The sequence below is a fragment of the Apus apus genome, chromosome 2 (assembly GCF_020740795.1).
Source record: "Apus apus isolate bApuApu2 chromosome 2, bApuApu2.pri.cur, whole genome shotgun sequence".
In the NCBI taxonomy this organism is placed as follows: Eukaryota; Metazoa; Chordata; class Aves; order Apodiformes; family Apodidae; genus Apus; species Apus apus.
Window position 1 is genome coordinate 45,053,484 of NC_067283.1, and position 27,219 is coordinate 45,080,702.

Here is a 27,219-nt window from a genome sequence, read left to right on the forward strand (position 1 = left end):
TCTAAAGGCTCTTATTTATATATTTTCTTACTCTGAGGCTCTCCCTATATTAGGCCATATTAAGCATTTTCTGGTGATGGATTTTTTTGTAGTTGAAAGTATGGATATTGAATAGATTTAGTGCTTATTTTGGAAGTATAATACCCAAAATTATCTATAGAAACTGCAGTAGAAACACAGCACACAAGTTGTATTTCACTTGATGTTTGTTTCCAATAAAGTTGAATTTATAAGCGATAATGTTTGTTCCCATGAAGAACAATAGATTCCTACCCTCCATTTAAATACCAGTACACTTATAAGAAATTTTAAATTTTTACCATTTTGGAATAGCTACATCCAATATCCTGTATTTTCTAACACAGTTGTAACACTGAGAAACATCCTCACAATGAAAGGTCTCACTGCTGTGGCTGTGAAGACAGGAGACATTCTGGGCAAAGAAAAAAGTGGAGAAGACAGCCATTTAGAAATACCCACAGAAAAAAGCATGGAGTTTATCTAACATCTGAGTCACAGGATAGGCTGAAATGAACCTACAAATTCAGTCAAATAATTGACTGGTTTTATTTTTTCTTCAAGTTCACTGCAGTAAGTTTTTATATGAAAGAATGTTGAAGTGGTAAATTAATAGTTATTTTTAGAACCTCATTTTAACTGGACTGTGATTGTACTTTAAAGGATCTTTTTAAAGATATATGACAGGAAAACTGAGTCAAACTTTGAATTATGCCTTTGTTTCATGCTAGAGTAGTATTCTAAAAGGAACTTCAAAGAAAAGGGATACTAAAAGTCACTATCTTCCTATTTCGATCTAAGAGATAATGAATAATGAAAAATCCAACAAACAAATCACAACACAAAGGGGAATAAATTAAGGAATTAATTGCAAGGAGGAATACTTCAAAGACTAAACATTACTTCTTTCTCTCTTGTTAATACTACTGGCTTCTGATTCACACAAGTGAGACAAACAGCAATATTCTTGTGTGCTTCAGTGAAGATGTACACAGGTGTATGGACACCTGTGTGCAGTATATGTGGATTCATTTGCCCTCTGAAGAAAGCTGCCTCCTTATTGTCACCAAATGTGTGAGGAATCTCAGCCCTTTAGCTAAATGATTAAAAAGACAGTGCAACACAGTCATATTTCTGACAGTAGGAGTTATTGTCCTAAAACCCCCATATAGTTGTGGCATACTTGGAGGTTTTCAATGAGGACTAGACAGCATTCTTGGAACAACTAATACCCACTTGGTATTTGTTATGGGATATTAATTAACCTCAGAGGTGACCCAAAGACATGGAGAACCTGCTTACACAAGTCTTCATGCCCTGGTGTGCTCTGTAGGGAGTTCCCAAGGATGACTGAGGGCTGCAGTTGCCCATTGAGTGACCCCAGATATAAAAGAGCATGTGTTCCCTCCTGGGGACTTTGGGCTGGCAGCAATAAAGGTGTCACTTTGCAACTGTGAGAATCTATCAGGAGATCTCACAAAGTATACTTCTCCAAGAGAGATCATCTGTCTGGAAGCCTGCAGCAGAGCTCTTGGAGTTCCCAGGGAATTACTTTGCGCACTTATGTGTCTAGACTTTTTCAATAATTTGTGTTGTAGAGAGACACTTCCAAAATGACTCTAGAAAAGTATTTTCTCAAGAGACTGAGGAGGAAAACATTATTCAATTGTGCCGATTATAATTTTATTAAGTTTTCCTGGTATTACCAGCCAGGCAGTAAATTTATACTGCTTATATGCCATACTCCATTGAAACAGCTTAGCAGTGAAGCACACAAGTGCCAGCATCAAGGAGAGCACTTTGTCCTCTGGCTTTCTGGATTAAGGGTTTCTCATCCAACTGTAATATATATATACAAGAATGCAGATTTTCTTTCTCTGTCGTGGTCACAAACTTGAATGTGCGGAACAGACAGGTCTGAAAGGGTCTGCAATATTAATGCCAGACACAGAAGGGCATCTTTGAGCCTATACAGTTGTACCAGTGTTCTTTGCCATCTGTTCCACCTGAAGATGCAGAGATGAAAGAGGCCAGTGACAAGATAGGATCGACCTAACAAGGAGAGTATACAAGTATCTGGAGTGTTGGAGAGTGAGATTTCTTCTCCACAGTCTCTAGCTCTACATGGAGATAGCCCTGAGCACTAATCCAGACTAGGTCCTGATATTGAAGACTAGCCTAAACCTAGTAAGAGGCTGTGCTCTGTAGTACTCAAGTTAGGGTTTCAAGACACTTGGCAAGAAAATATTGAGTTTTCTCAGTTAAATGCAAGCAGTTGCAGAGGTGTGTAACAATTCTATCAGGAGCACAACACACACACTGTCATCTTCGTTACAGTGCCCCAAAATCTGTGAAAGCAATGCTGCCATTCACTGAGCTTGACCCAGTGTGCCATGACAAGGGATGGAAGCACTCAGATCTGTAGCTTGCATTAGCAAACAGGCACAAGTGCTTCTGGCATCCTCTGTAATGGAAAAAGAGACAGAGAAGTAAGAGTGGGGAAAGTGAAAGAGCCAATGGGTGGCAGAAAATGGAGTAGTGGGAGGTGTTCTGGAGCATCTAAATGTCTTGATGCAAGAGCACCAGCTCCATGACACTATCTTTTCTACCTCAGATAGTGGAGGCTGCCAAAGTGAGACATGGATTTTAGCAACATTGGGAGAAACACAGCAGGACCAGGCAGCATTTGCACACAGACACGTACTTTCTGAGTGATAAAACCTTTTTAGTTCTGCAGGTTTCTCTGTGATGATATAATGCTGATACAGTTTGTTATATCTTTACAATGTGATAAGCTTGGTGAGAACAGGGATTTCAGAGAAAAGAGAACAGTAAATGGAGGTACATTGGAAGTGCCTTGTCAGGTTCACATATCAATGTATTAAAAAACCCAAGTAATTTTGGATGATACCTTACATTTTAATGTATTAGTTAAAATATGGTTCATGGTCTAAAATTAAACAGCCTAGGGTGATCATATGGTAGAAGATAAAATATTAATCTCATTATAATTACAAAACTCAAATATAAAAGATTAAAACCTCGTAATGTTGCATTTTGAACAAAAAAAGATTGTATTGTAAATCTGGAGGGTCCTATGACTTACCATCCACTCTAGGATTTCAAAATATTATTTCTTAGCCTTAATAAATGGATCTTGTGTTGGATTCACTTTTTTTTCTCAGTAAAACAAGCAAATCAACGTTGTCCTTTCACTGAGTAGCGGCATCATGGTACAGAGTATTTCCATATTAAAATGTATGTTACAATTGATGTATTTCCAGATTATGTATACAATTCTGAAATTTGGTACGTTTGCAATAATACTACATAAGTAGTGGAAGCAAATGCTTCCCTTCCCACTAAACACATACACACAACAGAAAAGCGTATTGAAGTCTACACAAGGAAGATGTGAAAAATAGCCTAGAAAACAGTAATCAGAGACAACGTAATATCTTGTTTTCAAACAGGAAAAATGTTGCTGCAAGAAGAGACATTCTGGGTCCATCCAATCTGTTATTCTAAATGTAGTGCTCTCAGAGGACATTAAAAAGCCTATAATTTTTACCAAGTAACATCAATACAATTTCGTTATGTGCTACCTTACCTGTTTTGTGGACATCTTAGATACAGCAGTTCTAAATTATGGTGAGACTATATGAAAAAAAGAACATTGTTGTGAGACAACCAGAGAACCTGCTTTACTTTAAATGAGGACAGGTCCCATTCTACCAGTGATTTACTATTGGCTGCAATGACATCAAGGTTTCCTGACTCAGTAGCTTCTGAAGCATAAGTTGCTGGTCTCTCCATGGCCATAATAAGCCACAATAAGATTATTATAGGATTTTAGATTGATGAAAGGAATATTGGAAGCAAATTCAAATACCACTGGGAAAGTTCATCATAAAAGAATATGGCTAGAGGCAGAAGATAAATCAAAATATATGTAAAGATAAACTTAATTTTTACTTCAAAAAATGCTTGTAAAGGAAAGAATACAGTCAGAGAAGCATAAGGAAACCTAAAGGCAGCTATTGCCAAACACTTCAGCATTTTGCTGCCTCATTTCAAAGTCCGGAAGGGATGGTTTAGGCATCAACTGTAGTAAACAAATGAAAATGGCAAAGGGTGTTAGATGGAGACCCTTCCCTCATTTTATCTTTCCATTATTGCAGAGAGAAGCTGCTCCCCTGGTACACACTTGTTTAATTTTTCTTCATTTATGATGATTCCTTTGAATTTTGATTTGTCACATGAGCAACTCCTTCAGTAGTAACATGAGCTTCTGGGTCTGTTTTATACTCTGAATCTTATTAGGCAGGTGAAACATACCTGTCTGGGAAGTCCAGATCAGTACCCATTTAATAGTATGTTACAATTTTAATGGTTCTTTATTTCACTTAGCAGCATTGCTATTTCATAGTTATAGCACCCAGCAGTACTAAGGAGCAGCCCAGCACTAGGCCTTGTCAGGAAGAGGTCTCTTATTTTTACAGCATTTTCATTATAATATAGACCAAGAACTCTCATGAGAAGGTCCAGGTCCATGCCTAAATTTAGGCATAATGAAATTTGTATGGATGGGAGGGGAGCAGAATTAGAACACACAGATGATAAGGACTCCTCTGATGATCAGTTTATTGAGCTAATGCATGAAAAAAAAGTGTGTAGGTGGATTTTCTCTGTTCTTCTCTGCATAAACACTAGCTGTGTTTGTGCTGTTCTTGTTAACTTCAGCATGGTTCTTATATATGATCAAACCTCTAGTAATTTGCTCTTGCTATATTATCTATTTTCCTACAATTTCAAAATAAATGGGAATGTTAGAACTACTAAACATTGAACCAATTTTCAGTCTGGTGAGAGTTATGAGTTCACTTTAGCTTTTTAATGATGAAGGTAAACCTCTCTAGCAAAGTAAGGAATAAATTACTTTTGTGAAAGAAAACAATTGTTAGCTCTTCGAGTATGAAAATAAACACAATTATTTAGACATGCCTGTGATGTAGGAAGCAGTGATTCATTATATGCTCTAAATGTAATTAATGTAAGTAAGCAATACAATAATTTTAGAAAATTACATCTGCAGAAAGAATGTATTGGTCATATTGTACCTGCCCACTTGCTTTTTTAAATTTTATATTTTTTTAATTTGCTCTTTTCTTAGGGAAAGCTAATTTGTACATCTACAGTCAAGGTTTAGGGCACTTAGACCTCCACTCGGCTCCCGCTGAAGAGATTTCTAGTCTTCTGACAAGATATCTTGGAATTACCCTTTCCAATCTTGAAGAAGGAAATGTTCCATAAGAATGTATTTAGTAATATATATTCATATATCCAATTTTGAACATTTACAAAAGCTAAAACATAGAATCATTTTGTTTGGAAATGTCTATTATTTATGAGGAAGGGTGGAAAGTAAATAATTTTTTTTTTAGTATTAAATTGCAAATTTGGAGAGAGATATGTTGGTTTTGGATGGTATGACACAGAGAAATAAATCTTACTGCCATCCCACTTTAGCACATTAGATTCTAAAGGCATCAAAGGGGTTTTATTTCCTGCATCCCCTTTGATTAACCCCCCCTCTTTTGGTCTTACATGTTGATGCATTTACTGTCCATTGTTTTGCAAGAGACTGAAGTACAATTTGGGTATACTATCAAGATGAAAGAAGAAAACTGTAGGCCTGGACCTTCCTTTCAATTATACCAATGTAAAGGAATCACAGAATCATACAATATGCTGAGGTGGAAGGGACCCATCAGGATCATCAAGTCCAACTCCTGTCCCTGTGTAGCACAACCCAAGAATCACACTGTGTGCCTGAGAGCATCATCCCAATGCTTCTTGAATTCAGGCAGGCTTGGTGCTGGGACCACTTCCCTGGGAAGCCTGTTCCAGTGCTCGACAGCTCTCAGGGTGAAAAACCTTTTCTTGATATCCAACCTAAACCTCCCCTGATTCAGCTTCCTGCCATTTCCCTGAGTCCTGTCATTGGTCAGAGGAGTGAAGAGGCCAGTACCTGCCCCATCTCTTCCTCTCGTGAGGAAGCCATAGACTGCAGTGAGGTCACCCCTCAGCCTCCTTTTCTCCAAGCTGAATAATCCAAGTGACCTCAGCTGCTCCTCATAAATCATTCCTTCCAGACCCTTCATAATCCTCATGGCTCTCCTTTGGACACTTTCCAATAGCTTGATGTCTTTTTTATATTGTGGTGCCCCAAACTGCAGGCAGTGCTCAAGGTGAGGCCGCACCAGTGCAAAGTACAGCAGGATAATCACCTCCCTGGGCCAGCTGGCAACGTTGTGCTTGATGCACCCCAGGACACAGTTGGCCCTCCTGGCTGCCAGGGCACATTCCTGGCTCATTCATATTCAGTTTGCCATCAACCAGGACCCCTAGATCCCTCTCCACCACTCTGCTCTCCAGCCACTCTTTCCCTAGTCTGTACTTACCAGCAGGGTTACCCTGTCCCAGGTGCAGAATCCGGCACTTACCCTTGTTAAACTTCATGTGGTTGGTGACTGCCCATCTCTGTAACCTGTTGAGGTCTCTCTGCAAGGCCTGCTGCCCTTGAGGGAGTCAACAGCTCCTCCCAGTTTTGTATCATCAGCAAACTTACTTAGAATTCCTTCGAGTCCTGCGTCCGAGTAATTGATGAAGATGTTGAAGAGGCCTGGGCCTCGGATGGAGCCCTGCAGGACCCCACTAGTGACTGGTCACCAGCCTGATGTTACCTCATTCACTGTCACTCTTTGTGCTCAACCTGTGAGCCAGTTGCTCACCCACCATATAGCACAGTTGTCCAGCTGTATACTGGACATTTTGTCCAGGAGGATACTGTGAGAGACAGTATCAAAAGCCTTGCTGAAGTCCAGAAATATTACATACACTGGCTTCCCTTGATCAACTAGGTGGGTTACTTTGTCATAAAAGGAAATTAAGTTTGACAAGCAGGATTTTCCCCTTGTGAAGCCGTGCTGGCTGTGACTGATGACAGTCACCTCCAGGTGTTTTTCAATACCTCCCAGAATAATCTTTTCCATAATTTTACCAGGCACTGAAGTTAGACTGACTGTCCTGTAGTATCCAGGGTACTGCTTCTTGCTCTTCTTGAATATTGGAACAACATTAGCCAGTTTCCAGATCCCACTCAACTGGGATCTCTCCAGATTCCCAGGACCAAAAACCATTGAGAGAGGCCTAGTAAATTTAAATCAATGACATCTTGTGTGTGTGAGATCTGCTGACAGCTATAAGCCCTCTACTATAACCCAGAAAATAAAAGATAATTGATGGAGTTGTTCACTGTATGCAGTAGCAGCATTGCTTTTCCATTGCCAACATTTAAATATTAGGCCACAGTCAAATATGCTGCTTGTGTGGTTGCCATTGCAAATTTGGTGCTTTGATATGAAGGAGAAAATAAAATGTGACAAGAAAGTGGTTGTCTACCATTGACAAATTTTAAGGAGTTCTTTAATAAGAAGAGACTTTATTTCCCCACTCCTTCATGGTGTTTCTGGTTCCCCCCTTCCCTCAGTGTCACTTTTAAAGCCTTGTTTCCTGAGTGAGGGTAGGCAGATTAATCATTTTGCAAAGAAATAAGGACAGCTTCCCTTAACTGTGCTTCAGGCTGTTTTCCTTGTTGCCATCACTCTGCAACCACTCTGGATGAAATGGGCCATCTTTACAATCCAGAAAGATGATTTTTTGAATGTGTTGGAGGCTATTGACCCTAGAAAAATAAGATAGCATTTCCATTTAACTACTACCCTGGAGTCTTCTCACTTACATGTTATGGATCATTGTCTGCACAGATAATCAAACTTAAAAAAACATGTAAGAGGGTTGGATACATATGTCAAATGTAGAGGAGAAGAGATTCTTGCTTATTCCAAAGTGCTATCTGGGGAGTCTAGTTCTCTAAATGTCAGTGATGTAGCACACTCCCAGCTATGCCTCCAATATTAATTTGCATAAGTAACTTAAGTAATGCTGGCTTTCCTCATCTTCCCCCAGTATTTGGTTTTGATCCAAGAGCTTTTTAACTCACTGTTTTCCCTTTTTGCTTTCCTTAGGGAAGCTACACTCAGACATGTAGCCTGGAGTATTTTAGTTCTTTTTTACAAGATGTTGCCTGTAAGAGTACATTATGAACATATTTTTCTATTCCATTCAATACTTTTCTCTAGGCACTATTTCCATTATGGAAGAATTCATTAACTGATTGATTCCTATCACTCTCCTCACAGACCCTGGTAATGTTATCAGCTCTCAATCAAAATCCCTCTCCAACTCAATGTTGTATGGTCACGAAAGAGCAGGCTAAAGCTATATCTGCACTAAGGGAGAAGGATCAAGCAGAAGAAAATTTGGTCTTTTGTTTGGGAACTATAAATTCCTTACATGCAGCACTATGTCCCTTCAAGAAAATCACTTGGTAGCTCCTTCACAGAAACACTAGACCATAGATTCTGGTAATGCAAATGGGCATTGATCCACTGACATTTCTGGAGCTATTTGGATCAAAACCAATGAAGGACCTAGCCCTGGAACTCTGCTTCTCCATGCTTTTTCTCATGGAGAGACTTGTAGTCAGAATCCATTGGCAGCTGAGTTGGTTTGTCATCACTGTTTAGAACAGAGGCATCTTTGTGAGAAGCAGTAAACAGAGAGGGGCATACCTGGGCTGCAGAAACCATTGACAGAGGCTTCAACACCCTTGCTGTGAACCTGCATCAGCTTAAACACAGCACAGGGCCATATTATGCTCCTGAATGGTTTTCAGAAGCCAAATGCTATTTCCACCAGGCACTAAGAGCATGTGGAGCTACCAGCTGAGTTGGGGAGTGCTGAAAGTAAGGGTTATATGGCTGAGATATACTGCACTACTATCCAGTGTTTAACCATGATGGGAGATGATGTATCAAAGAGGGTGTTATACTTTCTGCCTGCATCTTACTGCTGCTGTGAAGCAGCAGTTAAAAATAACTGCTGAGGGTTTTTTTAGGCAAACTGCATATAAAATTTCCCTAAAATATGAGTGGTGATTTCATTAGTCCTTCTAGTAGCTAAGAGCCCAAGGACAAGTAAAAAGATTGCTTAAGCCTGAGCTTTTTCTGTATCCTTTGTCAGCTTCTGATCTCTTAAGACAACTATTGTTGCAGACAGAGGGAAATATGAGGTTCAGTTTCTTCCCCATCAGAAAGGTTTGCTCAACTCCGTTCTACTGTTTTTTTGCCCCACAGCTTGTGGTGTTCACCAACAAAATTACATCAGTTCCAGGAACACAATCACCTCATTCATCTTTTATCCAGTTTTTCAGGATCAATAAATCATTTGCGTTTGAAATGTTAGTAAATTCTTAATCCATCTGCATAATTTTAGACTGGCTGCAAGGTTACCAAATACAGCCTTTAGTATGCACTTGGACTTCAAACCTATGTTGTCAGTGTCATTCCTTCTCCAGGTGTATGCATGTTACTTAACTAGTTATATTGGCTTAAAAACAAAAAACAGGTTATGTGTGACTATCATAGATTTGCAGATAATGCAGAAGATATTAGCTGAACTCTTGCTTATATTTAGAGTTTAGCAAATACATTCAGCTGTAGGTTGGAAATGTCCTTCTCCTTTTAAGATTCCTTTATTGCAGCCAGAGCAGATGTAGGCTGATTAACATAAAAGGCAGACAGCAGGATGTTAAAAGGTCTTGGAATAGCATTTGGAGCCTGTATAAAATGATGTCATAACTATTACAGATATGGTGCCATATTTCCATTTTTTACACAAGTAGTCGATGTATCATACTTTAAAAGTCCTTTAGCTAAAAGTTTTTAAAGCGAATGCCTATAATCCGACATTTACACCTGTATTCAGACATATAAATAAAAGTACATTATAAATACATAAATAAAGACCATCCTTTAGACTTACAGCTTACATAATGACTGGTGGTTTTGTAAGTAACATTTCTTACATAGAACAGCTACAGCAGGTCAGATGAGACAGTAACCTTCCCTAGTATCTTTTGAATTCTTTAACAGTGGATGCTTTAGAGAGAGTATTTTAAAATGACAAGCATATAGTGACAGTTCTATCAGTACATCCTCCCAAAATCTGTCAGTTTAACACAGGAGAGGCACCTCTTAGGTTGGAGTTTGCATCTGTAATAATATTTGATAGCTGTGTAAGGATTTTTCTTACATGAATTTATCTAGTCATTTTTTGGCTCTCTTCATAAATGTGGCCAGGAGTTCCATTGCTGAATTATTTATTGTGTTAAATTGTTCTTCTCTTCTGTTTCTTATTGAAGTCCCTAGCTTTAAAAATAGTACTGTGGTAAGCTCGAGCCCTCCTGGCCTTTAATTATTGCTTCAATATTTTAAGAATTACTTAAGAGTGAAATTTCCACTTGGAAAAAAAATACAGTTCTTTTCTTTCTAGTAGTTCTTTAGTGCTAACTGGGCTAAAGTTTCCTCTTACGTAGATAGCCTCCACTAGCTGCCAGGAAGCAGACAATGACAGAACAATTTGTCAGCTTGTCATGTTCCCAGGTGGTAGGTAAATGACTTCCAAACACAGGAACAGATTGGTGATGTTTTAGACTCCTTGCTCTCTAAGGAAAAACTCACTGTTGTAAAAGCAAGTCAATTTCTTCAAATATTCCTAAAAAGTTGTTTCTCAAAATGCTAAAATTAGAACTCACATGAAGATTTCAGATAAATTAGAATAAAGAAATTAATCCTCAGTAGGAGAATATATTGCAGAAGCTCATAGATCTCATCCTGTTTTAACTTCTGTTGCAGTGCCATGTGCTGTTCATGTTTTTTACAATTCATGTTTCTGACAAACAGGAACCCTCTGATACCTAATAGAGATATGTCAGCAGCCTCTTAAAAGTAGGGTGGTGTTTTCTAATGGTACACCAGCCCCTTTGAAAGTTTGCAAGGATCACCTGTCCAATCAGCACAGCAAATTTTAGCATTAGATGAGAAATACATTTGCTGCTGGCGTTAGGGTGCCAAACCTACTATTCCTCATGAATGCATCACCTTCACGTTTGTGCTACTATTTCAAACTGCTTGTTAAGGAAAAGATTGTTATGGCACAAGGATGTCTTCAAATTCTAAACTATCTGTTTTTCCTGCTAGGGAAAAGGCACATTTGTGTAAAGCTGAAGATAAACAGGATTCTTATGTGGCAGGTCATGATTTTTCTCTTAAAAATGTCACAGCTGTCTAAAGACTAGATCTCTATGAGTCTTACTGGGCTAAAAAGTGGGGTAAAAGAATTCTTCAACTCCCTATAGTGTATACATCACTGAAGTTAAGTTTTTTGTTTTGGGGGTTTCTTTTTTATAAATTTTGACTTTTTGTGAAAGAAACAGTAAAATAGATATGTGCCAATTTTGATGAAAAAATATTTGAAGTTTTATAGATTCAGGATATGGGCTTCTGCAACAGGGGGATGGGAGGAGATGTAAGATCCCACAGCAGCTACTAGCCACTAACCTAGGCTCTCAACTGGGATAAGAACCGGTCTGGTTAAATCATCAGTTTCTTAAATACTGAGCAAGGAATCAAGCAAGCACTGACATGAGTGCCTTAACTGACATGGTTGGCTTTTCAAGGGTGGGAGTCTTCGGACTCTCTGGACTCAGTTACTGTCCTCTGTGTAAGAACTCCACCGCCCTTGGCACCTGAGCAAGGAACACTTGTCATGGTTAGATTTGTCTCTTGCTTAGAATAGAGGAGATTCAACTTGCCCTTCAACTGAAGCAGGGCAGGACAGTGAAACTGCACCTCTCACGTGTAAGGTGGTGTTGGCCTTGACTTAAATCTGTGTTCAGCATGTGTCTCATTTTTCTGAAAAAATATTGGCAATTCTTTATAACGACAGCAGACAAACACTCCAATCTCAGAGTTTTTCATGTGTTCTGGTTTCTTTACCAGCTGTACAAAAGCATTGATTAAAAGTCCTTCCTTTGAAGAGACAATAGATTTTAATTATATGGCACTTTTAAGAATGTGAAAAATACTAGAGTTTATTGGAGAGCAAGACCTAAGCATTGTCCTTGTAGTTATTGCTGCATCTAGATAGACATGTTTTAATCCTCCAAAAGGTTTCTAACCAATGCAATGAACATGTAAAAATATTTTCTGTAGTTTATGTGGCATATGCAATATGCAGTATGGCATAGATGTCCAAATGGCTCAATATGGGAGGATACTCATTCCTTCATCCCTCCAGAGTAACTAATCCTTCCCCCATTCCTACGGCTTCCTGTCACACAGTCAGTCACGTCCTTTCTTCTCTGAGTGCAATACTCTAAGATTTTTTTTTTCTGCTTCTGTATAGATCTCCTTTAATCAAAATATGAAACCAATATGGTTAGAGTAATATTTTTGATCCATTGTATTAATGGGTTACAATTGTTCAGCACAGATTCTGCTCCCTTATCCATTACTTTATCTAATCATTAGAGGAGTTCCTGTATAAACTTGTATCTTCAGTAAAATGCTAGTAATGTCTGCACAATGATACAACAAGGAATGAGAAATGAATTATACATAATCATCTTCTAAAAACAGCCCTTGGCATTGCTCAGAATTAATTGCTGACTATTCAACTCTTGTAATTTTTACTGGGTACAGTAGTGGAGGTCATTGCATTTTTTTATTAGTGTCTGCATGACCATGAGATGAGAGAAGGATAATTTGTGCATCACTTCATCAGAAGGATATCTGCCCTGGTTTACAGCTATTATTTCTGTCCTATGATATATTTTTGATCTTTAAGGTGAACAGTTTTCACTTAGTGTGTAGACTAAGGGAAAGTTGGCAGCTTACAGGCAGTACATTAAACACTTAGCACCTACTGAAAAAGAAGTAAAAATTCATTTTTTTCTCTGCTAGTCTGCAGATGGAAAAAAATATTTTGGAAGTATTTCTGTGTAATAAAATTTTAAGGTTTTATTTACTTGTTTACCTTTCTTATTTTGCTTAAAATGCATGTGGAAATTAGTCTGTTTATATATTTAAAAGAGAGAGGTAAAGGAAATAAAATTTTATACCAGCCATGCATTATGATTTGCACTGAGCTGAAAAATCTAAATCTGGTTTCACATCCAGTTCTCCTTATGAGTCAAAGAAATACAGCGACATTGGAATCACAAAATCTGGAACAGCACTCAGTAAATAGAAGGCAAGTATGGATAAGGAGGGAGAATACCACATTTAGTTTCAGAGTTTGGATCCTATATTTTGGTTCAGGTCAAACTCCCTTTATCTCTCTCAATTTTGTATTCAGGTATGTAGGTATCATACACCCTGTTGTTAGATTCTCAAAAATGAAGCAGTTCCCACTAACTGCTTTCCATTTTTTCATGCTTTTCTTCCCATCATAGTTTTCAATAAATCTGCAATGCAAACTGAAACTTGCTATTTAATGTAGGGATAAGCTGGTCTATTACTACTGAGATATTGACTTTAAAGCATGGGAAATTGTGTAGTCTCACTTCAGTGCATTTTGTCGTTGATGGCATCTCTTAGTTTACTCCTTAAATACTGGTGCTTGCTGAAAGGTGGATCAGAACCTGCAGTCAGTTCTCATTTTTCACCCTTATTTAGGCAATTTTCTCAGGAAATTGATGAGATATAAACAAGGAGGAATTTAAGCAATATTTAATAATTAGATCTGTTGGAGAAATGAGTAGTGTGCAGTACCAAGAGGCAGAGCTCATCCATGTTATCTCTTAGCTGGCTCTGGCAAAGCTACTCCAAGGGATGACACATCTCTGTTAGTCTCATTCACATGCAAAGCGAGTGGAAAAGCTGTATGTTGGATAAAGCAATGAAGATAAAAATGACAATAGAACTGTGAAATAAAGCAGTAGGCCAGGTGCTGAGAAAACAGTCTGTTTTTACTCCATTTGTAGATAAAGCTGTGACTGACTTTAATCATTTCACTTGTACTAGGAATTAATTAGGACCGTAAGGTTTGACCAATACTGAACAATCACTCCAGTAATCTACAAAGTGCAACCTAGTTATACCATGGAAAGGGCAGTACTAATTAGAGGTTATAAATAACTTCATAAACAAAACAGGAAGACAGAGACCTTTCATTGTGTTTTATATGAATTCATTACCTTTTGATCTTTTTTCCCTTTGAATTCTTATTAAAGAAAAGATAGTTATCTCACTGCCTTTCACCTCAAAGCACATCGAAAAGGTATGTACATGTAGTAGTAGCATGTGTGTAGAATGTCTGTGAGTTTGTGTCTTACATAAATATGAGGCCTTTTATGTAATAGGAAGTAGCAAGGAGACAAAGGCTTAGAGGATGAAGCAGAAAAAAACAACAAATAAACCCACAAACAAATAAGAATTTTAAATTTCTTCAGCATTTAAGTCCCTAGAATACAATTATCCAGGTTGGACTGTTTTTGGGAAAGGGATTCCTGAACTTTTTAGGCTCTCAGCATTTCTGGTTTATCAATGCAAAGCCATCATCATTATGGGAAGAAGTTTGCACAGATTGCACACAAAACCTATACTATGACCTCCACGATACTGGAAGCAATCACATCAAAACCACTGGAATTTTCAGTGCTATGCAAAGGCCAAAAAGATCAGATTTGTTTCATCTGGATAACAGTCACTGCCATCAGCATGGTGGTGAGGAGCCTCCTATGTGCTGACTTGGTGCAATAACTGCTGCTGGTCCTGTGGCTTTGGGCTGGTGCTCCCACTGTCCAGTACAATGCTGGCCTGATCCTCCTGAGCTGGTGAAAACTGAGGCCATAGCCTCAGGTCTACCATAGAAGAGAAGGGTAGGGAGTGAAGGAGCAGTAGTCCCTCTCTAGAACGGATTGCTGTGTGGCAGTAGACATAGCATTTAGGAACAAGTTTGTTACTCCTTAGCAGCAATTAGCATTATACAGGGCAACCAAAGTAGAGGAGAATCAGCTCAGAACAAATGGCCTGAGAGGCACGTGCAATTAGGCTAATGGGCAGAAGAAACAGCTGTTGTGTTCCTCATGTTAAAAATAGAAGGAACAATGATTGATCACTCCAATAAACACACCAGAATATAGAAACTTTGTGTCATATATATTAGGTTTCCTTCTTACTCTTCTATGTATATTAGAAATAAACAGAAAGGAGGAGGTTGTGTGGAGATAATAAATTGAGAACTTTGCAAAGTTTACCAGTGCGTAGACTGAACAGACATACGAGTTAGTGATGCAAAATGATACAGTAGAGTCAGAGGCAAAAAGAGGAAAGCAGGGTCTGAGTATACTTGGGGAAGGAGTGAAGGAACATCTTTCAGGGTTTGTCTCTCCAATCTACCACTTTTCTTCTTCAGAAAAAACCTTGGAGTTTGTCCTCTCTTTGAAGGTTTTTCTTTACCCAGACTAGTTTCTAAACATTTCCAACATTTATTTCTCCCCCGCTGTCACACCATACCAGTAGATTCATGGAGGAAACATCTCAACAACAGACTAACCTGAGAGAATGTAAATGAGCACAGAGCAGCTCAAAATCTGTCATGATCCCCATTTATGAAGCCCAGAGGTCTGCATAGATTTGAACCTTTATCACAGTAATTTCACAAATATATTTGCAGCCAGTTCTGTGTACCAATACCTACTTTGTAACAATCTTTGTATGCCACTAAATCTGTTGTTCATTTTCAGGGGATTTCAGTGTTAGCTCTTAATAATTTTTCTTACCTATTCTCCCTGCCCCTACCCCTGCCACCTTCTATTTCCTAAACAAAAAGCAAAACCACCTTGCCAATAAATCCTGACTTGAAATGAATGTGCAAGGCACAAAGAAGTACTGTGTGTGTGTGTGTTTGACAGAGAGACAAAGCTTTTGGAGAATGGTATTAAACCAGCTAATAAGTTGGGACAATTAGGCTTCATGTCTTTGTGCCTGGAAACTTATCCATTTTTCCTAACCGTATCTTTTGATCTAATAAAAGAATGTGCCTGTCCTACAGACCTTGCTTTATCAGAACTATGACAATACTTGTTTTATGCATTATAGTTTGCTCAACTCATGCTAGCAAAACAAACTCATATGCAGTAATTACCCTGGGACTTCAATCCTATCAGCACAGGGGAAATTTGAAAAATATGAAGGACTGAATGTGAGAGACTGGACTCAGAAACATCCCAATGATTCACTGAAAACTAAATAAAGATTTAAGAATATACCTGTTCATCAAGCCTGAGACAGCCGTGACAGAATATGTTTCCATAATGATAGAAAGAACAAAACACAGCCCTCTGTTGCTGGGACTAAGTAGAATTAAAAATGTAGTGAATTGCATGCTGCCTGTATTGGATTAACAAGTGAGTTATCCAAAGCTGGAGAACACAAAGTTAACTGATACTTCTGTTTATGTCTGATGGGGTAAACACTACACGCTTGACTTATGCTAAGCATGATGTATTTAAAACAATGCTCCTGCAGACTTAGTGGAAATTCTGTAATCAGATGTTAATTGCAGCAACTGGCCTTCAATGAGGACCATCTTTTCTAGTCTACAGTAGAGAAACATGTGCAGTCAGGTACTTGCAATGTGAATAAAAGTGTCAAAATTGTGCCCTTAATTTTCAGCAATGTGGATAAAAATTGGAGATTTGAGCTATAGTAACCTCTTTTTATCTGAAATGCGTTGTGCAGTTGGAGGTCATTGCAGTTCCTCTCTGATTTTATAAATGTTTATGTAAATTCAAAGCAGGATTATGTAATTCTGTGTGTTGAAATCCACTAATACTGCATTCATGCTGGATAGCTAGGAAATTGGTGATAGCACTGTGTGTGGGAAATAATTCAAAATTATTAACACAAGCAATGACTGATATAACTATCCTTCTTTTGAAGACAAAATTTCCCTTTAAAAAACCATTGTTCTTATGAAAGAACTCATTCTTTTTCTCTTTAGTATCACTAATATTTGCCCCAAGTCTTTAAAAAATCAGACAGATAGGCAGCATTCTCAAAAGTATGCAAGTAATAAAAACATTTCAATCCTGGCAGTTGATTTCTAGGGATCAGTTTTTAAAGCAACATAAACAAGGTAGACTGAGAGGGTAGAATTGTGCTTTAACCACTGTGATATAGAAGCTGACAAAGTTAAAATGGTAGAGGTGGAATGGAGTTGCTCTTGGCTAGTAAAGTAAATGGTACCTCACCTGTATTTTTCTGTTAAAGAAATGCATAAAGACTGCCTCACTTTATCAGCATATTGCTGTTATTTCCAGTGGCATATACTGTATATCCAATGAGGCAGAACCTCACACTGAAATTCTGAGCCTCTAGACTCACCTGTGTCCTCTTGCTGTACTACAACCTTGGAAATAACCCCATTCATATCAATGTTTGTAGATATGACCAGGATTTGAACAAACCTAGGTCTGGTTTTCAGTTGTATCTTCCCTCACATTACCCATTCAAACAAGAGTAATGTGCAGAACAATACAAGTGTACTCATTTATATTTTAGTGAACTTGGGCAGATTTTTAAGTAGGAAGAAACAGAATCCTTCTTCTAGCAGAAACTATACCCTTGCTGAACAGGAAATATGTCCTCAGTCATCCCCTGGAATTATTCCAGTTGCTAAGAAGAGTGGTGGTGAGACTAGGAAACTTAGTATGACCCATGTCTTATCTATTTGCTTTTGTAATTGAAGTGTCTGATGAAAATGGGCATTGTTTGCCAGGGCACCATCCAGGTATGCTTTCTTAGGTAGCTTCTTTTTTCATTAATACTGCCTATACACAAAGATTCACGTCTTTAATATTTCACAAACTTTTTTTTTTCTCCCCCAAGGTCATAATGTCCTTCCACAAAAACAAAGCCTGATACATTATAAACCTACGGGATTTTGCATCTTCTCAAGGAATAATTTACTCTTACAACACTTAGCACTCTTGTTGGTCCCATGACTGACTGGCGTGGCTCCATGTTATTTTTAGTATATCCTCAGACTTTTATTGCTTTGTTCTCTTTAGTTTTTTTCACATTATAGAAAAAAAACCCACAAAACAAACCAACAACCCACACATTTGTATGTCTGCTATGAAGTTATTAACCAAGGCTGCCTGTATCATGGAAACAAATACAACTTCAAAATGAGATGCTAACTTTAAAGTGGGCTGTTTCCCTCAGTGATTTATATTCCTTTCATTTCTTAAATCTTCACTGCCCTTAAGTCACAAAGTTGGCCAACTTCAATTACACTTCAAAGGAAACTGCCCCTAGCAGGTTTTGATCTCATGCAAAACATCTCTCAGGCTTAATTTAATTTCCCCTTGTATTAAGGAGCATTAGTTATTTATAACCAGGTAATTATTTTTAGTCATTCTATTGAACAAGAAAGGAAGAAAGGAACAGGTAAAGAGAAGGTAAAAACACTTTTGAAACTAACAAAACATTATTTAGAAAGCAAAATTCTGCCTTGTGTCTGAAAGGAAGTAAGTTCCTGATCCTTGAAGTTAACAGCAGGGCTTATATAATCGTTAAGGCTGGAAAAGACCTTCAAGATCATCGAGTCCAACCATCAGCCCTACAACCTCATGACTACCAAACCATCTCCCAAAGCACCAGATCTACCTGGTTTTTTAACACCTCCAGGGACGGTGCCTCCACCACCTCCCTGGGCAGCCTGTTCCAATGCCTCACCACTCTTTCTGTGAAGAAATTGCTCCTAATATCCAATCTGAACCTCCCCTGGTGCAACTTGACCCCACTGCCTCTTGTCCTATCACTGGTCACCAAGGAGAAGAGACCAACACCCACCTCACTACAACCTCCTTTCAGGTAGTTGTAGAGAGCAATGACATCGTCTCTCAGCCTTCTCTTCTCCAGGCTGAACAGCCCCAGCTCCCTCAGCCTCTCCTCCTAAGACCTGTTCTCCAGACCCCTCATCAGCCTAGTTGCTCTTCTCTGCACCCTCTCCAGCACCTCGATGTCCTTCCTATACTGCAGTGCCCAAAACAGCACTCAGTGCTCGAGGTGTGGCCTCACCAAGGCCGAGTAGAGGGGCAGGATCACCTCCCTGTCCCTGCTGGTCACACTGTTCCTGATGCAGGCCAGGATGGTGTTGGCCTTCTTGGCCACCTGGGCACACTGCTGGCTCATGTTCAGCTGGCTGTCAATCAACACCTCCAGGTCCTTCTCTGCTGGGCAGTTGGAAAGTACCACTGCCAGGGTTCTTGTGATGCTAATGCAGATGCGGAGCACACTGCCCAACAGGTTAGAGGGATCAGAGGGATACCACTGTTATTAACAGCATGGTCTTTCTAGCCTGTGCTGTATAGCACAGCTAAGCATAATGACTACTGAGATGTTTTAGGATAACCACCCAGTGGAGATTTTTTTTTAACCAAAATGAAATGAAGCCTCAAAAGCAAATCTGGTTTTTAACTTTCCCAACGATAGTGTTCATAGAATTGTGCTCCAAGCCTTTTTTATAGTGATTCAAAGCTCTGGTCTGAACTTAGGCACAAATTTTATCTGCAAATCCTTTGGAATTTCTTCTTGAATTTACCTTGGGTAACAGGGCAAAATGTTTTTCAGGAGCTAGAAAAATACACTTCTGTAAGTATAAGTGCTACATGAACATCAAGCACATTTATAAAGAATGCAAAGGGATGAGAGAGCCAGTAGCAGCAATGGAAGTAGAAAAATACTGGTAGATCACCATTATGTTAAGCATGACTCTGTCTTTAATTTTTAATTATTATTATTTTTAGTAATTTCTGGTGGTGGTCAGAAAGACAGTTGATCAAGCTTGTCCCTTCAGACCAAATTTTCTTTTGCCTGGCTGTATTCTGTTTCCTGTATACCTTTTCCTGCGTTGGCTAGGAGTGATAGGAAATAAAAATCAGGGGGAAACAGGAGAATGGATTCCAGTTTGTGTCAACAGTGATGGAGTCAGAGCTGACTTTAATATGAATAACATGAGAACACATATTTTTTCCTGACAGATAGAGAAGTTTTTGTGGAAAAACCTGTAGTGAGTAATGAGAATATATATATGTGCATATATGTATTTGCATGCAGCTGACAAAGAAAAATGGGTTACTTCATTCCTTACTTTAAGAAATGGAGTATTTCAAGTCTCCATTAGGTACAGCATTCCTTATAGGAGATGAATAAACAAGTGCCTAGCAAGCCAGTGATGAAAGTTGAATAGGGCTGAGATGAGGCAGGTGCCACAATAAATGGCATTATAAATCCAAAACCACCAAATAAATAAAATCACTGGTTGGAAGAAGATGATTATGGAATGGCTAAAGTTTGACTTCAGTCTGTGATGTGGTTGAGGAGACCCACTGGAGTCTGGAAGTGCAGAGGAAGCAGGGGTTTAGAGATTTCTTATTGAAGAAGTAATGGAGGATGAACCCCAAAGATTTAGTTGTCTGACACAGAGGTACTAAATAATTAAAGTTGGTAGCTGTCTAGGTTGAAAATGGTTGCATTAAAGCTGGCACATGGTCAGTGTCTCCTAAAATAAATTCAGAAAGAGAAGGGGTAATTTAAACTTTTGAATGCAAACATGTGTCATGAGTGCTAAAATTCCACAGACAGATTATATTAGTTGGTCTTTTACAAATACCCTTTATTTTCTGTTCATTTCTTCATTATTTCCTTCAATACTTCCAGCATAAACTGCAATGGGAAAAACTACTCATGGTTGTCCTTTAAGAGAAAGCAAATTGGAAAAAGAACAGCGGTGACACATGCACATTCTTTTTTACTAAATACAGTGCTACATTTACATTTTCCTTAATTAATTTTAGTTTTGAATGTCATCTTAGGGAAAATAAATTATGTATTGAGTTACTACTCACACAAGTGCAAAAATCTGTGTGACTGTTAAAATTTTGCCTGCTCCATTACATGCACATGACTTTAGCTAGAGCTCAGCATATTTAGAAACTCGGACATAATTGTGTAGTCCTGAGGGAGTGAGGCTTAATAAGTACTCATACTTCTTCCCACTTCGTTATTGCTAGATTATTGCTTTCTTATTCCACTATCTTAACTTGTATGACTTAACTGTTCAAATAGAAACTCATTGACTTGAAAATGAGCCACATTCAGTTGGCTCTACAACTTTTGCCTCAAAGGATAATTTTTAATAATGTAAACCTCATGAAACTGCAGACATTTGCATAGGAAAAGAATGAGGCAAGTATTTCCACTTTGTCTTCAAGAGAACAAAGGGTATGCAGGGACACTGTATTTTTTGTTTCTGTGTCTGCAGTTCTCTACCAAATGCTTTAACATTTCTGAAGTCCTTATTCAAGCAAAGTGCTTAACTTCAAAATCTCTAAATATGGCTGCAGGCCTGTAAAACCATTAGGATTCTCTTGGTTGATGTGTTGTAGGGCTGTGAACTGCTAGAGGATGGTTAATAACAAGGCTGAATTTAACATTTGAAACAGAACCAGACAAATAGGTTGGAAAGTTCATTTTTCCATGAGCAGCAAGGAAGTTATAGGACAGATGGGAGCACTGTAGACTTTTAGATAGTCTCAGAAAAATCCCGTGCTTTTGAGCTGAGAAGCTTGCTGCTTATACCAAAGTGTTGACTCAGACACATTGATGAAAGAGGACACAGATGCTACGTGGGAATTGAGCTGCAAATCACAACATTTATTTACTGCTGTGTGTGTGCATATCCACACACAGACATATTTTGTTGTTTACCCTGCAAATTCAAGGCATGGTATGACACCACTAATGAGGGCTTTCCAAGTCCTGCTCAGGTTGGTTGTTTCAAGAGAAATGAGCCCTGCTCCGATCCGTGCAGGCTCAGCATCTACCAGCCTGTCTCCTTACACTGCTGCCATAAGGCTGGGTGAATCATTACTCCAGATTTCACAGCCTGAATACATATATTTTCTTTCCAAGGATTTGTCTGTTCCTGTCCCAAGGCATTGGATTCTATTTACTTCAGAGTATAACCAATGTTTAGCTAAACATCTCGAGATGCGACACATTACTAACAAAATCACTCACATTTAGGACCTCCCTTTTTACTGGACAAGAATAAGAAGCCAAAACATTCGCTGATCCATTCTTTCCAGGAAAAACCTGAAGCTGGTGAAGAGTCTGGAATACAAGTCCTATGAGGAGCAGCTGAAGGAATTGGGGTTGTTTAGTCTAGATAAGCAGAGTCTGAGGGAAGACCTTATTGGTCTCTGTAACTGCCTGAAAGGAGGTTGTAGTGAGGTGGGAGTCAGTCTCTTCTCCCATGTAACCAGTGATAGGACAAGAAGAAATGGCCTCAAGTTGCATCAGGGGAGGTTCAGATTGGATATTAGGAAAAAATTCTTTACTGAAAGAGTGGTGAGGCATTGGAACAGGCTGCCCAGTGAAGTGGTCAAGTCACCATCAAGGAGGTGTTAAAAAAATGTGTGGATGTAGCACTTTGGTACATGGTTTTATTGGATGGTGGTGTTGGGTTGACAATTGGACTTGACAATCTTAGAGGTTTTTTACAACCTTAATGATTCTATGATTCTATGACTCTCACAAATATCAGCAACTGTACTAGACGCATTGAGTCACTTGTACTTGCTTTAAAATCAAGACAAGGTGGATGGTGTGCTTGCTTTCTATATTGTATCTTCAGAGGTGACAGAGCTTGCCATTAGGCTAAAGCCCAGCTTACAGGCATCTGCAAACTTGTCACCTTGTGGCTGCATCTGGTTGATGGTAGGAGGGTCATCCTCAGTCCCTGAGGGGGTGGCCTGACAGTGCATCACCTGAACCCAGCCTTCTTCTCCCCTACATGAAACAAGGGGATGACACTCTTTGAGACTAATTACTCTGATCATAATGCTGTGTTTGGCAATTAATGTCAAACTTAATTAATATAGCTAATTCATACACATAAGGAGATAGATAAATAACCACTAGAAATGCAGCTGTTTTCACCATCCTCTTATTAACGTTACCAAAGTTCAGCTGCCAATGTCTTACAGTTGTTACTGATCTGGGATGATATATAAAATGTAAATTGGGGCTTAAAACTGATATGATTTTTCCTGTAACTATCCCTCTCCTTGCCACTTAGTCCATCTTCACTTTGACAAATGCTCTCTACACATGCCAGCATGCCCTGCCATTAACAGCTCCTGCATTCTGTAATATTAACAATCTGAGACCGCATAATTTGCACAATGCTTAAGAGGGTTTTGTTTGTTTGTTTTATAGACACATAATAGAAATAGATGAATAAAATCTGGTGTTGACTGATCAGAAGCTTCTTGCACAAAACACAGCACAAAATACAGTGCAGTCTGGATTGCCTCCAAATTGAATTACTGTGTTTCAGAACTGAAGAGGCAAATCAGGGATTTGATGGAAAACTGTATTGCAGAGTTACAGACTGGTCTTCTCAGAAGTTTGGAAGAGTCAGGAGAGAAAGTCAAATACGCAAACCTGTAGGAAATGGATGGAAAAAGGCTGTTTAGGAGGTTGACCCTGTAAAATGGCTGAGAACCTTTCGCAAGTAGGAATGAAGCAGCAAATAGTAGGCAAAAGGAGGATGGCTAGTGGATGGAAAACAAAGAGGGTTTTTACCTGCAGGAAACCTCAGCTGGTCTGAGGGATTGGAATGCAAGTTTGATGTTAACCTTGAGCAGTAACCGTGCACCCTTGAAGAGGCTGGAAAGCCCTGAGAAGAGCTGAGCAAACAAGATGAGGAACTGCCAGAAGGAGACTGCCAGACTGCCAGATGGGACATGCAGAAGAAGCTTATTGAAGTTAAAACAGAGAAGAAGTTGTCCAATCATGAACTGTTGATCCTTGGTTGAACCAATGAGATGTCGACACACATGCTTAGGAGAGGATAGAAAAAGGCTTGTTAGAATAATAAAGTGTCCTTTTGCACAAGCTTATGTGTCGTGTCTGTCCCTTAGAATGACATTGCCCCTGGAAGATACTTAAAGAAAGGAAAAGGTGTCTCTGAAAGCTACCTTTTTTACCTATGTATATATTAAACAAAAAGCTACCACTTTGTGCCACAATCAAAATAAATCAATATACAATAACAAAATTCACATGCCAAGTTTCAGGTGTTTCATTGCAATACATAATTTTACTTTCTCTTTTTTTCAAAGCAAGCAGCCATATTCTATTTGTTTTGTCACAGAATAGACATGGTTGGAAAGGACCTCTGAGACCACTGACTCCAACCATAAAAACAACCTCAACACTCCACATTTATTTTTAATAATAAACAAAAGGCAGATACCTTGGCCATATCTTACATTTGACTGAAATGCTACCACACTTCACCTGCAAGTCATATTTAGAAGAAAGACCTTCTTTTCCTTGACAAAGAAAGGAAAAAAATACCATTGTCAGGACATGAAGGCTGTTGTGGAACCCTTTCAGAAAGTTGCTATGATTGGGAGCTTCCAGGAGTCACACCAGCAGATAAGTAATGCACTAGTCAATCAGAATCCTGCAGTTTGTTTTGTGACCAAATGCATGTAAAAATCTCTACAAAATCCTGAATTTTACATGACTGGATTATATAGTCCTTGAAAAAGACTTGTTATATTGTTTTGCTTATGAAGTTGTTAAAATACTTTCATCTATAAAGAAGAGATCCTGTTCCAGTGTTTCACCACCCTCATAGTGAGGAATTTCCTTAAGGAAAGGAGGGTAAAAGAGGGGAAAGGAAGGCCAAGGAAAGGCAAGGAAGGCCAAGGAGGGGAAACGAGTAGGCTTAACTGCACCTGTTTCACAAGTGCAGCAGCAAAGATGAGTGAAGGGACCTGAGCAGTGCCACCAGGCAAAAGGGGTAGGAAAAGGGACACAAGCAGCCACATCTGTCACTTTGGTCTCTCAAGAAACAACCCCAATATTGGGCAGGGGTAACATGCCAAGACATTCTCAAAGACAGACTGGGTGTAGCTGTTGTTGTTCTGCAGGGTGGTTTCCCAGTTCTTCTCAATTTCAGACTAACCGTAACAGTGGAGGACCTTAAACTTGTGTTTCTATTAGTATGGTCCCTACCTGACAGCTGGGGGGATCCAGTTTATTGTAGTATGTATGTATTGACACTGGAAAATAACAGCATTTCCATCATTCAGGAGGTCCCAGCCAGATGCCAGAAAGGAAACTGTCCAACAGGACATAACCAGACTGTCAGCACTCTCAGGCCTAATGTTTGCTACAAAGGAAGAAATCCTGCACTGCCTGGTTTGTCAGCTGTTGCATCTGTGTCCCTGGCCTAAACTTAAGGGGAGTCTACTTCAGGTCATTTCAGAGCTTGTATTAGTTTTCATAATTCAGAAAAATATGATAATTAATTAGTCCATTCCCTTGCTAGTTTGGAATCTGATTGTAGCTTAAGGGATTTTTTAAATTTTATTTTATTTTTTACATTTAGGAATAAGAATTGCAGTATCTTTTCTGGGGAACTTTTAGCTTAATATAACCCTTTGCAGCTTATTTAAAGTCTCTAATGTTCATTATGTTCATATTCTGTATGTTTTGTTTATGCTTCTGAAAAGTTGTTTTACAAATAAATGCATTGAATAAATAAACTGCTGTGGGCTACTCTAAATCTGAACAGAACAACTCCAAAAGGAAAGAGGGGTAATTTGGGAGGAAAAGTGAGGAAAATTTTACTTTACCTGTGTTTACATGACAGATGGTAAGCAGAATCCTGGGTAATTGGTTAGTCCTTGTGAGTGAAATCAATTAAGTTTAGAAAAGCTATTTATTGCCAGGGAGATTAAAAAGTAATTAGCAATTATAAAAAAAACTGTGAGAGCCCTAATTACAATGAAACAATGAGTTTAGTTTCTGGACAGGAGGGAGGTTCTAAATGCAAGGGCAGTTTTTCTCTTACCTGTTGTCTATTAAGAAAACAGCAAGCTCTATCTGATTGCTATTATTGTGATGATCTTTGGAAAGGCCTCCTGGATTTTTTCACATTGCTGACACATGACAGCCCTAATCCCAATTTATGAAAACCCAGCTTCAGGATTAAGTACTTAGTTAGGAACATTCAGAAAAAGATCAAAAAAGAATGAAAGATCTTGGTACTTTTATATCTCATATTCTCTCATACTTAATAAAAACTTTTCCTGCAGTTGTTTTTAGTTTTATTTAGTTATTTATTTGTACCATTAACATAATGTTGTTGTTTTTTTCCTGTTTCCAAGAGCCGGGCATAAGGTACTTCTTAGAGTCATTTAATTGACACCACTAATTTACCATGAAGTGTACATCTGGCTCCCAGACACTGATTCAAAACTAAATTCCACCTTTTTGAGCCACGTAATATATTGATAAGTTCTTGCAGTATGCAAATGTTTTTTTGTTTAAAAAGTCCATTGTTATTAGGTGTGCAGATCTTTTTAATGAAAGCACTCACTCAAATTTACATGAAGTAAACTTGCTTGCAGAGAGCTCTCATGATGGAGGATGCCCAAACAGCTGTGTTAGGGTGCAAGGTGAAGTGGCAACTATGGAAAGATGTTCCAAAGCAGTTCCCAGTGCAAAGCAGCTTGCCAGGTGATCATCAGGGATCTTTGACTGTGAGAAGGCATGTATGAAACCCCAGCATAAAGGCTGTAATAAAATTTTCTGTCAACCATACAGACATAAACTAGGGAAACACCTAAGATAATGGAAAAGGCAGCAGCAACAAAACCTTAGAGTTTGTGGGATATGTAAGGATGAAGAGGCTTAGGCATGCCACGAGGGGAGATCTTCTCAGTCACTTGCTTTTGAGAGTGCCTGATTTTTCTTCCTTGCTGTGCCACTGTTGTTATTCCTGGCTCCAGTAGACACATGGTAAAATGGAAACTAAAACGTCGACTGTTTTGGTGTGATGTGGTGACCCCTCAGCAAGAGAGCTCCTGCCGGTACTGATTGGTCAAAAAGTAGCAGGAGTTCTTCATGGCTGAGGGCTTCTTTGAACTAGATTTCTTTGTTGTAAGAAATGCTTTTACCCATGTAAACTGCTCTCAGGTGGCTGTGCTGAACAGAATATTCCTATTTTTTATTTTCAGTTACCAGTGATCACCCTCAGAAATGTGTTTCATTAAGACATGGGTGAGGCATATATATCCTCAATAACTCTTCAGCACATTTATGAGAAAAACATCCATATTTTGAAGCATGATATGTA

General features: G+C 38.7%; 1 protein-coding gene across 3 annotated transcripts in view; it reads left to right on the forward strand.

Moving 5' to 3' along the window:
* TMEM108 (transmembrane protein 108) overlaps positions 1 to 27,219 on the forward strand; it is a 257,116-nt gene that overhangs the window by 56,735 nt on the left and 173,162 nt on the right. The window lies entirely within an intron of this gene.